Genomic DNA, 16906 nt, shown 5'->3' on the forward strand with positions numbered 1-16906 from the left:
AGAGCAAGACAAAAGGGGAAACGTGAGCTTCTGTGCCAAAAAGGGGGGGCTTGATACTTATTTTGGAGTGCTTTCAAGTGCCTCCTTCCTTCCCTGCTGGACAGAGGCTTTTGGGGCGTTCACCGGCCGATAGGTCAGGCTCAGCTCTTGTGCAGTCTGGAGATAAGAAGCTCTTTCTTATCACAAAAGGATAAGGCTTTTATCCTGAGGCTGCAGGCCGGCCCGTCCTACGCATTTGGGGCCGGATTCGGGGGGCATCTTCACTTTTGGCGCCATGCACGCAAAGTTCGAACTAAAGTAAAATTTTGGTACATCTACAATGGTGCATGAATGTGGTTTTGCACCACTTGTGCTGCCAAGGCTCATTGCTGGGATTTGTAGTTAGGCAGAGAAGGCCATGCAAAACTACAACTCCCAAGATCCCATAGCATTGAGCCATGGTTTGTATAATAACAAGATAAATATAATAATAAGATATACATACACATATACGCATACACACATATCCATACACATATATAAATACACATAGACACACACGTATATATGTACACATATGCAAAAACACATAGACATGTACACATACACATATATACACATACAGAAATACACATATACACATACACATGTATACATACACACATATAAACACATAATCATACACATATCCATACACAGATATAAATCTACATAGACACACACATATATACATGCACATATATACATATACAAATACACGATAGCCATAGACATATATACATACACACATATATACGCATACACATATACACATACAGAAATACACATACACATATATGCATACACATGTATAAATACAGATAATCACACACGTATCCAAACACATATATAAATATACATAGACACCCACATATATACATGAACATGTACACATATGCAAATACACAATAGCCATAGGCATATATACATACACACATATAGACACATACACATACAGAAATACCCATAGACATAGACATATACACATGTAAAGATACACATATATAAATGCACATACACACATATATACATTCACATGTACACATATACACATACACATAGACACATAGACACACATACACATGTATACATACACACATATAAACACATAATCATACACATATCCATACACAGATATAAATCTACATAGACACACACATATATACATGCACATATATACATATACAAATACACAATAGCCATAGACATATATACATGCACACATATATACGCATACACATATTCACAGATCATTTGTTTGTACTTCTCGTGTCATGATTTCCACCATTTTCTTCCGGATTTGGCGGACCTGCTGGTGCTGGGCATAGGAATATATACATACACACATATATTCACATACCTATATACATAGACATATACACATACACATGTATATATACACATATATAAATACACATAGACACACCCATATATGCATAAACATAGACAAATGCACATAGACAAAGATACATATACATACAGAAATACACATACACATATACACATGTATACATAAACATATATAAATACACATGCAAACACATATCCATACACATATATAACTACACATACACACACACATATACATACACATGTACATATATATACATACCCATATACAAATAAACCTAGACATATACAAATACACACATATATACACCATCACATACACACATACAGAAGTACACATAAACATATACATATAACAATAACTTCAGTGACTCATATATGCCTATGTTTCTATGTGCATGTGCATATGTATAGGTGTATCTATGAGTATTTATATATATGTATGTATATATAATACTCATAGATACACCTATACATACGCATATGCACATGCACATAGAAACATAGGCATATATATGAGTCACTGAAGTTATTGTTATTATTATAATAATAATATAATAATATTGTTATTGTTATTGTTATTAACTTATTGTTAATAAGTTATTGTTATGATTATAATAATATAATATAATAATTATAATTATAATATATGTATTTATACCTTGCTTGATCTCCCCAAAGGGGACTCAAAGCAGCTAGTTAAAAGTGGTGCCAAACTGCATTAATTCCACAATGTAGACGTACGTTGGGATTAAATGGAAACCGAGATCGATCCATATTAATGTCAATCCCCATTGATTTGAATGGGCCCATTGGCTACGCTTCACCGCTCCTGCAAGGAATCAATATTTTACTTTGCAGGATATATTTTATTTAAAAGAGGGGAAAGCTCATTTCTGGCTCTTCCTACGATTAGAACAATATTGAGACGAAAAATATTATTCGGCCGAGAAAAGGACCTCGTCTTTGGAGAAAAGGAAACAGAAATGTCCAGTGTTGACCCAGGAAATTTGGAAAAATTCCCCAAACAAGGGACTTTTCCAAGAAATACTTTTCTTTTTAGCCCCTCGTTTCCAAGGAAAAGGTGTATTTGATTAAAAAAAATTATATTTCCGGTCGAGAACAATTCCTTATTGTTGAGGAGCTTCGTTTATAGATCCCGCCAGGATGAGCCAAGGCTTCATGTGGCCTTAATGGGTTTTGGTTTGGCAAAGATTTGTCCAGAGAGGTCGTTGTTATCCTCCGAGGCTGAGAGAGTGTGACTCACCCAAAGTAATGAGTTTGCATGGCTGGGATTTGAACCCGGGTCTTCTGGAAAGCAACATTCATGCCATTGCACCAGGCTGGCCCCTGGATGGTTTTTAACCGGGGTCTCGGCCCCTTTAAATATACTCTAAGTTCATTTATTGACCCAAGTCGGTTTACTTCTAATTGATTAATTAATTAAATTGATTAAATTAATTAAATTGATTAAATTGATTAAATTAATTAAATTAATTAAATTAAATTAATTACATTAAATTAATTAAATTAATTAATTTAATTTAATTCTAGCCTGGCAGCAAAACCAATGGTAAAGGTTAACCAGGCAGGCAGATGTAATGTATGCAAAAATATGTATATTAACATGCGCATATTAATGAGCACATATTAGTAGATAGATTTGTATATCTGTGGCTTAAAAATATTCTCTACAAATTCCTTGATTTTGGCATCATATAATAATGATGATGATGATAATAATAATAATAATATAACAAAATAGATAAGTAATAATAGAAATACAATAAAATAGATAATCAATAATAATAAAACAAAATAGATAAGTAATAATAGTCATACAATAAAATAGATAATCAATAATAATAAAACAAAATAGATAAGTAATAATAGTCATACAATAAAATAGATAATCAATAATAATAAAACAAAATAGATAAGTAATAATAGTCATACAATAAAATAGATAATCAATAATAGAACAAAATAGATAAGTAATAAGAGTCATACAATAAAATAAATAATCAATAATAATAATATAACGAAATAGATAAGTAATAATAGTCATACAATAAAATAGATAATCAATAATAATAATATAACGAAATAGATAAGTAATAATAGTCATACAATAAAACAATCAATAATAATAATAATAATAATAATAATAATATAACAAAATAGATAAGTAATAATAGAAATACAATAAAATAGATAATCAATAATAAATAAATAAATAAATAATTGATTGATTTTTCTGTGTCAGGAGCGATTTGAGAAACTGCAGGGTTAACCGGGCAGGCAGTTGTAATGTATGCAAATGTATGTATATTAACATGCGCATATTAATGAGCACATATTAGTTGATGGATTTGTATATCTGTGGCTTAAAAATATTCTCTCCAAATTCCTGGATTTTGGCATCATGCACAAATAATAATAATTATAATAATATGACAAAATAGATAAGTAATAATAGTCATACAATAAAATAGATAATCAATAATAATAATATAATGAAATAGATAAGTAATAAGAGTCATACAATAAAATAAATAATCAATAATAATATAAATAATAATAATAATAAAGAAATAATAAGTGATTTTTTTCGTGTCCAAATTCCTTGATTTTGGCATCATATACAAATAATAATAATAATAATAATAATATAACAAAATAGATAAGTAATAATAGAAATACAATAAAATAGATAATCAATAATAATAATATAACAAAATAGATAAGTAATAAGAGTCATACAGTAAAATAGATAATCAATAATAATATAACAAAATAGATAAGTAATAATAGTCATATAATAAAATAGATAATCAATAATAATAATATAACAAAATAGATAAGTCATAATAGAAATACAATAAAATAGATAAATAATAATAATAATAATAATAATAATGAAATAATAATTGAATTTTTTTTCCGTGTCAGGAGCAATTTGAGAAACTGCAAGGTTAACCAGGCAGGCAGTTGTAATGTATGCAAATATATGTATATTAACATGCATATATTAATGAGCATGTATTAGTAGATGGATTTGTATATCTGTGGCTTAAAAATATTCTCTCCAAATTCCTGGATTTTGGCATCATATACAAATAATAATAATAATAATAATAATAATAATATAACAAAATAGATAAGTAATAATAGTCATACAATAAAATAGATAATCAATAATCAATAATAACATAACAAAATAGATAAGTAATAATAGAAATACAATAAAATAATCAAAAATAATAATAATAATAAAGAAATAATAAGTGATTTTTTTCGTGTCCAAATTCCTTGATTTTGGCATCATATAATAATAATAATAAAATAGATAAGTAATAATAGAAATACAATAAAATAGATAATCAATAATAATAAATAAATAAATAATTGGTTGATTTTTTGTGTGTCAGGAGCGATTTGAGAAACTGCAGGGTTAACCGGGCAGGCAGTTGTAATGTATGCAAATATATGTATATTAACATGTGCATATTAATGAGCACATATTCATTGATGGATTTGTATATCTGTCGCTTAAAAATATTCTCTCCAAATTCCTGGATTTTGGCATCATATACAAATAATAATAATAATAATAATAATAATATGACAAAATAGATAAGTAATAATAGTCATAGAATAAAATATATAACCCATAATCAATAATAATATAACAAAATAGATAAATAATAATAGTCATACAATAAAATAGATAACCAATAATAATATTAATAATAATAATAATAATAAAGTAATAATAAGTGATTTTTTTGTGTCCAAATTCCTTGATTTTGGCATCATATTATAATAATAATAATATAACAAAACAGATAAGTAATAATAGTCATACAATGAAATAGATAATCAATAATAATAATAATAATAATAATAAAGAAATAATAATTGATTTTTTTGTGTCAGGAGCGATTTGAGAAACTGCAAGTCGCTTGTGTTGTGAGAGAATTGGTTGTCTGCAAGGATGTTGCCCATGCGTAGTGTGTATGTATATATAGGGTAATGTAGAATATATAGGATATATACACACACCCATAGGATAATGTAGTGAAATATATAGGATAATGTATAGGATAATGTATGTGTGTATATATAGGATAATGTAGTATAAATAAGGGATAATGTAGTGGAATATATAGGATAATATATAGGATAATGTGTGTGTATAGGATAATATGGAATATATAAGCTATATATATATACACACAGGATAATGTAGTGGGATATATAGGATAATATGTATATAGGATAATGCAGTAGGATATATAGGACAATGTATAGGACAATGTATATATAGGATAATGTAGTAGAATATATATATATGGGATAATGTAGTGGGGATAACATATAGGATGTGTGCATATAGGATAATGTGGAATATATAGGATATACATATATACACACACAGGATAATGTAGTGGGATATATAGGATAATGTATATATAGAATAATGTATTGGAATATATAGGATAATGTACAGAATAATGTATATATAGGATAATATAGTAGAATATATATATGGGATAATGTAGTGGAATATATAGGATAATATATGGGATAATATATGTGTGTGTATAGAACAATGTGGAATATATAGAATATATATATATGTATATACACATACACACACAGGATAATGTAGTGGAATATATAGGATAATGTATATATAGGATAATGTAGTAGAATATATATATGGGATAATGTAGTGGAATATATAGGATAATGTATATATAGGATAATGTAGTAGAATATATATATGGGATAATGTAGTGGAATATATAGGATAATGTATATAAAGGATAATGTAGTAGAATATATATATGGGATAATGTAGTGGAATATATAGGATAATATGTGTGTGTATATATAGGATAATGTGGAATATATAGGATACACACACATACATGTGATAATGTAGTGGAATATATAGGATAATGTATATATAGGATAATGTAGTGGAATATATATATGGGATAATGTAGTGGAATATATAGGATAATATGTGTGTGTATATATAGGATAATGTGGAATATATAGGATACACACACACATACACGTGATAATGTAGTGGAATATATAGGATAATGTATATATAGGATAATGTAGTAGAATATATATATGGGATAATGTAGTGGAATATATAGGATAATGTATATAAAGGATAATGTAGTGGAATATATATATGGGATAATGTAGTGGAATATATAGGATAATATGTGTGTGTATATATAGGATAATGTGGAATATATAGGATACACACACATACACGTGATAATGTAGTGGAATATATAGGATAATGTATATATAGGATAATGTAGTAGAATATATATATGGGATAATGTAGTGGAATATATAGGATAATATGTGTGTGTATATATAGGATAATGTGGAATATATAGGATACACACACACATACACGTGATAATGTAGTGGAATATATAGGATAATGTATATATAGGATAATGTAGTGGAATATATATATGGGATAATGTAGTGGAATATATAGGATAATATGTGTGTGTATATATAGGATAATGTGGAATATATAGGATACACACACACATACACGTGATAATGTAGTGGAATATATAGGATAATGTATATATAGGATAATGTAGTGGAATATATATATGGGATAATGTAGTGGAATATATAGGATAATATGTGTGTGTATATATAGGATAATGTGGAATATATAGGATACACACACACATACACGTGATAATGTAGTGGAATATATAGGATAATGTATATATAGGATAATGTAGTGGAATATATATATGGGATAATGTAGTGGAATATATAGGATAATATGTGTGTGTATATATAGGATAATGTGGAATATATAGGATACACACACACATACACGTGATAATGTAGTGGAATATATAGGATAATGTATATATAGGATAATGTAGTGGAATATATATATGGGATAATGTAGTGGAATATATAGGATAATATGTGTGTGTATATATAGGATAATGTGGAATATATAGGATACACACACACATACACGTGATAATGTAGTGGAATATATAGGATAATGTATATATAGGATAATGTAGTGGAATATATATATGGGATAATGTAGTGGAATATATAGGATAATATGTGTGTGTATATATAGGATAATGTGGAATATATAGGATACACACACATACACGTGATAATGTAGTGGAATATATAGGATAATGTATATATAGGATAATGTAGTAGAATATATATATGGGATAATGTAGTGGAATATATAGGATAATATGTGTGTGTATATATAGGATAATGTGGAATATATAGGATACACACACACATACACGTGATAATGTAGTGGAATATATAGGATAATGTATATATAGGATAATGTAGTGGAATATATATATGGGATAATGTAGTGGAATATATAGGATAATGTATATAAAGGATAATGTAGTGGAATATATATATGGGATAATGTAGTGGAATATATAGGATAATATGTGTGTGTATATATAGGATAATGTGGAATATATAGGATACACACACATACACGTGATAATGTAGTGGAATATATAGGATAATGTATATATAGGATAATGTAGTAGAATATATATATGGGATAATGTAGTGGAATATATAGGATAATATGTGTGTGTATATATAGGATAATGTGGAATATATAGGATACACACACACATACACGTGATAATGTAGTGGAATATATAGGATAATGTATATATAGGATAATGTAGTGGAATATATATATGGGATAATGTAGTGGAATATATAGGATAATATGTGTGTGTATATATAGGATAATGTGGAATATATAGGATACACACACACATACACGTGATAATGTAGTGGAATATATAGGATAATGTATATATAGGATAATGTAGTGGAATATATATATGGGATAATGTAGTGGAATATATAGGATAATATGTGTGTGTATATATAGGATAATGTGGAATATATAGGATACACACACACATACACGTGATAATGTAGTGGAATATATAGGATAATGTATATATAGGATAATGTAGTGGAATATATATATGGGATAATGTAGTGGAATATATAGGATAATATGTGTGTGTATATATAGGATAATGTGGAATATATAGGATACACACACACATACACGTGATAATGTAGTGGAATATATAGGATAATGTATATATAGGATAATGTAGTGGAATATATATATGGGATAATGTAGTGGAATATATAGGATAATATGTGTGTGTATATATAGGATAATGTGGAATATATAGGATACACACACACATACACGTGATAATGTAGTGGAATATATAGGATAATGTAGTAAGCCGAGGTTTACTTTTTGGAATTTCTCTCTCTTTTAAACTGAATGTTGTCAAGCCATGGATGGATGATGGAATCCGTGGATTGAGAGGGCCAAACCTCCCATCAGCATCATCAGCATCTACATATAATGAGTCTGGCATATCCGCGGATTCGGGGGTCCAGTGGGGAATGCTGGGACCACCCAACTGGGTCTGAGAAAGGCTGCTGCTTGCTGATCCCTTTCCTTCTCTCCGGGAGCGAAGGGGTTAATGGGACTCCTCCGCCCAAAGGAGGGATCCAGGCGAAGGAAGGCAGAAAGAGAGAGAGAGAGAGAAGGAGAAAGAGAGGAAGAGAGGAAGAGAGGAAGAGAGAGAGAAGGAGAGAGACCGGGCGCAGACCCAGCCTGGGCTGAGACAGTGAGCACCCCACCGCCTCTCTGCCAGGAGACCCAGCAGGCACAGCCGTGAGTGGGGGAGTCTGGGGAGGGAGGGGAGGGGGTCCTCTGAACATGTGCAAAGTGCCTTCTCATCTCCCAAGGGTTGTGGGCAGGGAAGGGGTTCCTCTGAGCATGGGCAGAGTGATTTCTTTCCTTCCAGAGCTAGGGAGAAGCTTCCCCTAAACATGCTCCAGCCTTCCAAGGGCTGAGAACTGAGAAAGGGTGGTTCCTCTGGGCATGGGCAGAGTGCATCACCTTTTGGAGCATGGAAGGCTTTCCCTGAGCATGTGCAGAGTGCTTTCTCTCCTTTCAGAGCTAGGGAGAGGGTTCCTCTGGGCATGTGCAGAGTGCTATATATGCTTCATGGCTGGAAGGGTTCCTCTGAGCAGGTGCAGAGTGCTTTCTCTCCTTTCAGAGCTAGGGAGAGGGTTCCTCTGGGCATGTGCAGAGTGCTATATATGCTTCATGGCTGGAAGGGTTCCTCTGAGCATGTGCAGAGTGCTTTCTCTCCTTTCAGAGCTAGGGAGAGGGTTCCTCTAAACATGTGCAAAGCGGTTTCTGGTCTTCCAAGGGCTGAGAATTGGGAAATGGGGTTCCTCTGGGCATGGGCAGAGTGCTATATATGCTTCATGGCTGGAAGAGCTCCTCTGAGCATGGGCAGAGTGCTTTCTCGCCTTTGAGACTGGGGGATTCTAAAGGGGAGCATGGGCAGAGTGCGTTCTCATTTGGAAGGCTTTCCCTGAGCATGTGCAGAGTGCTTGCTCTCCTTTCAAAGTTAAGGAGAGGGTTCCTCTGAGTATTTGCAGAGTGCTTCCTCTCCTTTGAGGCTAGAGGATTGTAAAGGGGATTCCTCTGAGCATGTGCAGAGTGCTTTCTTGTCTTCCAAGGGTTAAGGACTGGGAAGGCTGTTCCTCTGAGCATGTACAGAGTGCATCACCTTCTTGGAGCATGGAAGGCTTTCCCTGAGCATGTGCAGAGTGCTTTCTCTCCTCTCAAAGTTAGGGAGGGGGTTCCTCTGAGCATGTGCAGAGTACATTACTTTCTTCATGGCTGGAAGGCTTTCCTTGAGCATGTGCAGAGTGCTTGCTCTCCTTTCAGAGTTAGGGAGAGGGTGGCTCTGAGCATGTGCAGAGTGCTTTCTCCTCTTCCAAGGGCTGAGAACTGGGAAGGCTGTTCCTCTGAGCATGTGCAGAGTGCATCACCTTCTTCATGGCTGGAAGGCTTTCCCTGAGCATGTACAGAGTGCTTTCTCTCCTCTCAAAGTTAGGGAGGGGGTTCCTCTGAGCATGTGCAGAGTACATTACCTTCTTCATGGCTGGAAGGCTTTCCTTGAGTATGTGCAGAGTTCTTCCTCTCCTTTCAGAGTTAGGGAGAGGGTGGCTCTGAGCATGTGCAGAGTGCTTTCTCCTCTTCCAAGGGCTGAGAACTGGGAAGGCTGTTCCTCTGAGCAGGTGCAAAGTGCACTACCTTCTTCATGGCTGGAAGGCTTTCCCTGAGTATGTGCAGAGTGCTTTCTCTCCTTTCAAAGTTAGGGAGGCGGTTCCTCTGGGCATGTGCAGAGTGCTATATATGCTTCATGGCTGGAAGGGTTCCTCTGGGCATGTGCAGAGTGCTTTCTCGCCTTTGAGACTGGGGGATTGTAATGGGGATTCCTCTGAGCATGGGCAGAGTGCTTTCTCTCCTTTCAAAGCTAGGGATAGGGTTCCTCTGCACATGTGCAAAGTACTTTCGCATCTTCCAAGGGCTGAGGACTGGGAAGACTCTTCCTCTGGGCATGTGCAGAGTGCATTATCTACTTTGTGACTGGAAGGCTTCTCCTAAGCATGTGCAGAGTGCTTTCTCTCCTTTCAAAGTTAAGGGGACGGTTCTTCTGAGCATGTGCAGAGTGCTTTCTCTTCTTTGAGACTGGGGGATTGTAAAGTGGATTCCTCTGAGCATGGGCAGAGTGCTTTCTCTCCTTTCAAAGCTAGGGGAGAGCTCCTCTGAGCATGTGCAAAGTGCTTTCCCTCCTGTCAAAGCTAGGGAGAGGGTTCTTCTGACCATGTGCAAAGTGCTTTCTCTCCTTAGATATTTGGGGCCGGGCAAAGGGTTCCTCTGGACATGGGCAGAGTGCCTTATCTACTTTGTAGCTGGAAGGGTTCTTCTGAACATGTGCAAAATGCTTTCTCTCCTTTCAAAGCTAGGGAAAGGATAATGTGGAATATATAGGAGATATATATATATATACACACACAGGATAATGTAGTAGAATATATAGGATAATGTATAGGATAATGTATATATGAGATAATATATATGAGATAACGTAGTAAAATATATAGGATATATATGACTCACAACAATATGTGTATGTGTATATATATGTGTGTGTGTGTGTGTGTGTGTATGGGATAATGTAGTGGAATATTTAGGATAATATATAGGATGTGTGTGTGTATATAGGATAATGTGGAATATATAGGATATATATATACACACACAGGATAATGTAGTGGGATATATAGGACAATGTATAGGATAGTGTATATATAGGATAATGTAGTAGAATATATATATATATATATATATATATATATATATATATATAGGATAATGTGGTGGAATATTTAGGATAATATATAGGATAATATGTGTGTGTATATAGGATAATGTGGAATATATGGGTTATATATACATACACACAGGATAATGTAGTGGGATATATAGGACAATGTATAGGATAGTGTATATATAGGATAATGTAGTGGAATATATATATATATATGGGATAATGTAGTGGAATATATGGGATAATATATAGGATGTGTGTGTATATAGGATAATGTGGAATATATAGGATATATATACACACACACAGGATAATGCAGTGGGATATATAGGGCAATGTATAGGATAGTGTATATATAGGATAATGTAGTGGAATATATGGGATAATATATAGGATGTGTGTGTATATAGGATAATGAGGAATATATAGGATATATATATATATATATACACACACAGGATAATGCAGTGGGATATATAGGGCAATGTATAGGATAATGTATATATAGGATAATGTAGTGGAATATATATATGGGATAATGTAGTGGAATATATAGGATAATATATAGGATAATATGTGTGTGCATATAGGATAATGTGGAATATATAGGATATATATATATACACACACAGGATAATGTAGTAGGATATATAGGACAATGTATAGGATAGCGTATATATAGGATAATGTAGTATATATGGGATAATGTAGTGGAATATATAGGATAATATATAGGATAATATGTGTGTGCATATAAGATAATGTGGAATATATAGGATATATATATATATATACACACACACACACACAGGATAATGTATTATTATTATTATTATTTCATTCACTTATACCCCGCCCTTCTCACCCCGGGGGGGACTCAGGGCGGCTTACAGGGGAGGGCACAATTAGATGCCCGAACACATAACAAGTAATACAAAAAATAACAATTTAACACTTGAATTAAAACATCAATACATATTAAAATCCTAAAAACCTAAAACAATCTCATGTCAGGGTCCATATATCAGAGTCCATAAGTCCGTTCTGCTCCGTTTGTCTTTGTCTATTCCCAGGTCCTTGAGTTAATTGTCAGAGTGACCAAAAGCTTGGTCCCACATCCAGGTCTTTAGTCTTTTCCTAAATGCCAGGAGGGAGGTCGCCAATCTAATCTCCCCGGGGAGTGAGTTCCACAGGCGGGGGGCCGCCACTGAGAAGGCCCTGCTCCTCGTCCCCGCCAGCCTCGCTTGAGAGACTGGCGGGGTCGAGAGCAGAGCCTCCCCAGAAGATCTTAAACTTCGAGGTGGGATGTAGAGGGAGATCCGTTCGGACAAATACACTGGGCCGGAACCGTATAGGGTTTTATAGGTCAAGACCAGCACTTTGAATTCTGCTCGGAATTGGATTGGCAGCCAGTGGAGCTGACGCAACAGGGGGGTGGTGTGCTCCCTGTACGTCGCTCCGGTGAGCAACCTGGCTGCTTCTCGCTGGACTAGTTGTAGTTTCCGAGCAGTCTTTAAAGGCAACCCCACGTAGAGTGCGTTGCAGTAATCCAGCCGGGATGTGACAAGAGCGTGGACCACCGTGGCCAGATCCGACTTCCCAAGGTACGGGCGCAGCTGGCGCACAAGTTTTAATTGTGCAAAAGCTCTCCCGGCCACCGCTGAGACCTGGGGTTCCAGGCTCAGCGGTGAGTCCAGGATCACTCCCAAGCTGCGAACCTGCGTCTTCAGGGGGAGTGTAACCCCGTCTAACACAGGCTGTAACCCTGTAGTGGAATATATAGGATAATGTATATATAGGATTCCTCTGAGCGTGTGTAAAGCGCTTTATCATTTTCCAAGGCTTGAGGACTGGGAAGGCTGTTCCTTTGAGTATTTTAAGGGGGTGACATGAGAAAGAGGATTCCTCTGAGCATGTACAGAGTGCCCTCTTGCCAAGGCTGGGGAGTATGTTCCTATGAACATGTGCAAAGTGCTTTCTCTCCCTTTCAAAGCTGGGGAGAGAGTTCTGAGCACGGGCAGAACACTCTCCCTCCTTCAAAGGCTGGAAGGGGTTCCTCTGAGCATGTGCAAAGTACTTTCTCATCTTCTTCAAAAGGCGGGGGACTAGCGAAAGGGTTCCTCTGAGCATGTGCAGAGTGCATTTCCGCTTTGCAACGTAAGAGGTCACCTTGTCTGATCTATGACAATGTGGTCAGAACACTTGGCAAGACTTGTAAAAATATAATTTTAGCTCTGTAAACAGAACCTTTGGCTCTTTTGAAACTGACACAGGAGCTTGGGATTGGGGTTTCCCCCATCATTATCATGGTGATGTTGTGATTAAGGTGCAAAGCTCTTTGATTGTAGGTGAACTATAAATCCCAGCAACTACAATTCCCAAATGTCAAGGTCTATCTCCCCCAAACTCCACCAGTGTTCGCATTTGGGCATATTGAGTGCTTGTGCCAAGTTTGGTCCAGATCCCTCATTGTTTGAGTCCACAGTGCTCTCTGGATGTAGGTGAACTAAAACTCCCAAACTCAAGGTCAATGCTCACTAAACCCTTCCAATATTTTCTGTTGGTCATGGGAGTTCTGTGTGCCAACTTTGGTTCAATTCCATCCTTGGTAGAGTTCAGGATACTTTTTGATTGTGGGTGAACTATAAATCCCAGCAACTACAACTCCCAAATGTCGAGGTCTATTTTCCCCAAATAACACCAGTGTTCCCATTTAGGCATATTGAGTATTGGTGCCAAGTTTGGTCCAGATCCATCATTGCTTGAGTCCACAGTGCTCTCTGGATGTAGGTGAACTACAACTCCCAAACTCAAGGTCAATGCCCACCAAACCCTTCCAGTATTTTCTGCTCATCATGGGAGTTCTGTGTGCCAACTTTGGTTCAATTCCATCATTGGCGGAGTTCAGAATGATCTTTGATTGTGGGTGAACTATAAATCCCAGCAACTACAACTCCCAAATGTCGAGGTCTATTTTCCCCAAACTCCACCAGTATTCACATTTGGGCATATTGAGTATTCTTGCCAAGTTTGGTCCTGATTCATCATTGTTTGAGTCCACAGTGCTCTCTGGATGTAGGTGAACTACAACTCCCAAACTCAAGGTCAATGCTCACTAAACCCTTCCAGTATTTTCTGCTCATCATGGCAGTTCTGTGTGCCAACTTTGGTTCAATTCCATTATTGGCGGAGTTCAGAATACTCTTTGATTGTGGGTGAACTATAAATCCCAGCAACTACAACTCTCAAAACGCAAAATCATTCCCCGCCCTAGGGTTTTAATCGTGGTGGTAGGAGGAGAAAATGATAAACATTAAGGCCTTAATTGGACGCCCTTCAATCTATCGAAATGATTATTATCCTATTGCTATTAATTACTATTATTATTTGCAAGAGAAGGAAATGCCGGGGAAGGTTGGGAAAGCGACCTTGATTCGGACGCAATTTCCTCACTTAATGCACTTTAATGCTTTTTTAAGTGGACTCCTGTCTGCAAGGACGAGACTTGGGCCATTTTGCATGGTTTGCACCCCAGAAAGGAATGGAGCTCCTGTTGTGTTGTTGTTGTTGTTTTATTTACATGTGCATAACAACACAGCACACATTATTATTATTATTATTATTATTATTATTATTATTATTATTGTAGTACTAGTATCTGTAGTATTTACATGTGCATAATGACACAGCACACATTCACATTATTATTGTTGTATTTATATGTACATAACATCACAACACACATGCACGTTATTGTTGTTGTGTTTACATGTACATAATAACAAGGCACATATGCACATTTTTGTTGTATTTACATGTGAATAACAACACAACACACATTCACATTATTGTTGTTGTACTTACATGTACATAACATCACAGCACACATGCTCATTATTGTTGTTGTTGTGTTTACATGTACATAATAACACAGCACATATGCACATTGTTGTTATTGTATTTATATGTGCATAATAACACAGCACACATTCACATTATTGTTGTTGTATTTATATGTACATAACATCACAGTACACATACACATTGTTGTTGTTGTGTTTACATGTACATAATAACACAGCACATATGCACATTATTGTTGTTGTATTTACATGTACATGACATCACAGCACACATTCACATTATTGTTGTATTTATATGTACATGACATCACAGCACACATGCACATTATTGTTATTGTTTTTGTTGTGTTTACATGTGCATAATAACACCGCACACATTCACATTATTGTTGTACACTATTTATATGTACATAACATCACAGCACACATGCACATTATTATTATTATTATTATTATTATTATTATTGTGTTTATATGTGCATAATGACACAGCACACATTCACATTATTATTGTTGTTGTATTTATATGTACATGACATCACAGCACACATTCACATTATTGTTATTGTTGTTGTTGTGTTTACATGTGCATAATAACACAGCACACATTCACATTATTATTGTTGTTGTATTTATATGTACATAACATCACAACACACATGCACATTATTGTTGTTGTTGTTGTGTTTACATGTACATAATAACACACCACATATGCACATTGTTGTTGTAAAATTTACATGTGCATAATAACACAGCACACATTCACATTATTGTTGTTGTATTTATATATAAATAACATCACAGCACATATGCACACTTTTGTTATTGTTGTATTTTCATGTGCATAATAACACAGCACGCATTCACATTATTATTGTTGTTGTACTTATATGTACATAACATCACAGCACACATGCACATTATTGTTGTTGAACTTACATGTGCATAATAACACAGCACACATTCACGTTATTATTGTTGTAATTATATGTACATGACATTGCAGCACACATGCACATTATTGTTATCGTTGTTGTTGTTGTATTTACATGTGCATAATAACACAGCACACATTCACATTATTATTGTTGTTGTATTAAATGTACATAACATCACAGCACACATGCACATTATTGTTGTTGTTGTGTTTACATGTACATAATAACACAGCACATATGCACATTGTTGTTGTTGTTGATTTACATGTTCATAACAACACAGCACACATTCACATTATTATTGTTGCATTTATATGTACATAACATCACAGCACACATGCACATTATTGTTATTGTTGTTGTTGTGTTTACATGTACATAATAACAGCACATATGCACATTGTTGTTGTTGTTAAATTTACAT

At 34.6% G+C, this 16906-nt stretch overlaps 1 protein-coding gene across 1 annotated transcript in view; it reads left to right on the forward strand.

Annotated features, from left to right (window-relative positions):
• Positions 1-9054: 9054 nt before the first annotated feature.
• Positions 9055-16906, forward strand: part of LOC137094988 (G-protein coupled receptor 4-like) — a 53538-nt gene continuing 45686 nt past the window's right edge. The window contains exon 1 of the mRNA XM_067461097.1: positions 9055-9157. The gene's annotated coding sequence lies outside the window, so the exon portion shown is untranslated. The remainder of the gene's footprint in view (positions 9158-16906) is intronic.

This window comes from Anolis sagrei, chromosome X (assembly GCF_037176765.1).
Source record: "Anolis sagrei isolate rAnoSag1 chromosome X, rAnoSag1.mat, whole genome shotgun sequence".
In the NCBI taxonomy this organism is placed as follows: Eukaryota; Metazoa; Chordata; class Lepidosauria; order Squamata; family Dactyloidae; genus Anolis; species Anolis sagrei.